Source organism: Palaemon carinicauda, chromosome 2, assembly GCF_036898095.1.
Source record: "Palaemon carinicauda isolate YSFRI2023 chromosome 2, ASM3689809v2, whole genome shotgun sequence".
Lineage (NCBI taxonomy): Eukaryota > Metazoa > Arthropoda > Malacostraca > Decapoda > Palaemonidae > Palaemon > Palaemon carinicauda.
The window spans coordinates 136032529-136035028 of record NC_090726.1 but is presented as its reverse complement, the minus strand read 5'-3'; the positions used below and the strand labels follow the sequence as shown (position 1 = coordinate 136035028).

General features: G+C 38.8%; 1 protein-coding gene across 4 annotated transcripts in view; it reads right to left on the bottom strand.

The window, feature by feature from the left end:
- LOC137627267 (inactive serine/threonine-protein kinase TEX14-like) overlaps positions 1-2500 on the bottom strand; it is a 298494-nt gene that overhangs the window by 295256 nt on the left and 738 nt on the right. The window lies entirely within an intron of this gene.

The window sequence follows — 2500 nt, the reverse complement described above, 5'->3', positions numbered from 1 at the left end:
CTTCATTGTGACAATTGTATACAAAATAATAAAAGAAATTACTAATTATTTACATAAATCGTTCGTGCAAAATACATAATTTCATATATTTGTTATATTGTCTTGTGACCTATCACATTCCTAAAAACATGAAGATTAAAACAGTAATACCTATAACTTCTCACGATCTTACTTGAACCTACGAAAACATAACCCCCTAGGGCTTACAAAACATTACACGTAGAGCTTATATCTTTACAGTACCCTGAAGACAAGAAGCAATTCATTTCTCTATCGGTGAAGGGCGTCGTAAACAACGTACCGACGAAAGTTCCAGACAGGGTAAACAATTCTCTTAATCTCTCAAAACAGGTAACGGGTTATGGTGTTCACCCTTCCCCCCTCGATTGCTGGGTTCCTGAGAAGGGGAGAGGAGTATGCCGTGCCGTCCCAAGCCAGTTGACTAACGAACACTATGAGAAAAGACTACGAGAGAGGACAGAAGGCATATGAAATGAGAGCAGCGAATTGTTAATGAAAGATGAGAGACAAGTACGAAATTGCTTAACAACACATGAGACAAGTTTCGTCATTAAAATTTTTCCTCGTGAGAAAAAAAATCAAAATATACATGAAACTTGCTCATTCATTGGTAAAATTATGGTTTAACAAAAAGAAGAAGAAGAAGAAGAAGAGAGAGAGAGAGAGAGAGAGAGAGAGAGAGAGAGAGAGAGAGAGAGAGACTCATCCTATCAGAGGTTATCTATCTACCAAAGGCTCATGATCTATCTGTACCATAAATACACGGACCGTATCCTTAGTGAATTATGCTGTAACTAAATGCGTGAATCACGGAAGTAATTTCTTCCAAGGTGTAGATATCCCTTTAGAGTCACCCCACCCCAACCCACACTCCTCGTCATTCCAAAGACTTCCCCCTGATGTGAACGCCCTTTGCCTGCTTACAAAATCTACTCTAAAACAACTACAGGAAGGAAATGGCTGTAAGCAGATGCGTTATCAGATCATTTCAGAAATTGAATCCAAATTTGCACGCTTGCACCGAGAGCGATAAAAGGACATGTTGATTATCACTCCCTCAAGACTAGTCGCTGGTCCTGGAGAGACTAGCCAAGCCTAACACTGGTCAATGAATGTCATGTGCAAGAAAGGGAAGTTTAGGAGACCGGAAGGAGGGGACTATGGGGGGACTAACTTCTACTATGATCGATGTCAGCTGCTTAGCTCGCGTTGTACACGCATGCTTAGCTTCTGTCGTGAATTAAGAAGTGAATAGCGGATATCTTGAAGACCTAGCAACTCCACAGAGAAGGTATTCTGGAGAAAGGGAGAGTTAAATGCATTCATTATTGCTATCGTTTTACTAGATTTCATGTAGACCTATTCCCTGGAGTGAACTAATTCTTCATTTAAAACTTAAGGATTTATATAGTTGTGATTGTTTCATTTTGGGTGAAACGGGGTTATGAAAGAGAGAGAGAGAGAGAGAGAGAGAGAGAGAGAGAGAGAGAGAGAGAGAGAGAGAGAGAGAGAGAGAGAGAGAGAGAGAGCTACCATTAGCCTACACCTTTACCCACAGAGGCTGCAACACAGAAGAGTTGACCAGGGTCATAAAATGACCTTTACAAAGTTTTAAATTTGAAGGCGGGTTCTTTCAGTGGCTAGGCAAGCTATATTGTATATTTTCCCATGATTATACGCCATATTGTCTTATAAAGAAAAATCAGACAAACTTCTACGTCGTATTTAGCCTTTAATTTTGAAACATTTGTGACGATGAACTTCACTATCTTGAGAGAGAGAGAGAGAGAGAGAGAGAGAGAGAGAGAGAGAGAGAGAGAGAGAGAGAGAGAGAGAGAGAGAGTAAAAATGATGATGAAGTGATGACAGATTATGAACGAGTTATTAGACCTATGTATTCACGGTATTCCTAATTTCTCCCATTACATCAGTATAAATTAAATTCATAGCTGCAATATTCTTGACTTGGCATTTCTCAGTGGGATTCAATCTCTTTCTTTATTTCTAAACTCCACTAGGTCTAGTATAACTCCACTACTTCAGTCAAACCCATGTTGCTCTTGTAAGATATTTAAAATACGTCCAGACCATTTATTAACTTGACTATCACTTGCCAAATCGTTACAATTTATCTCTTTTCAGACTCTAAAGTAATAACTGGTTAGTACTTACCTCAACATCCGCTCCAAAGCAATATTTTCTAGGTATCTTATACTCCAGTTTAAGATTCGTTTTAAAAGAATCTTGGGAGAGAGAGAGAGAGAGAGAGAGAGAGAGAGAGAGAGAGAGAGAGAGAGAGAGAGAGAGAGAGAGACCTTCATAAAATATATTGTGTCGAATCCAAAAAGACCACCTGATTTCACATTTGATTACCCCATCGTACGAATTGTTTTGACAGTAAAGCCCGTAATCGCATTGGGTCAGCCATCTAAAGATATAATATATACAATTATCAAATGTTTTAGGTATACTGTTGATA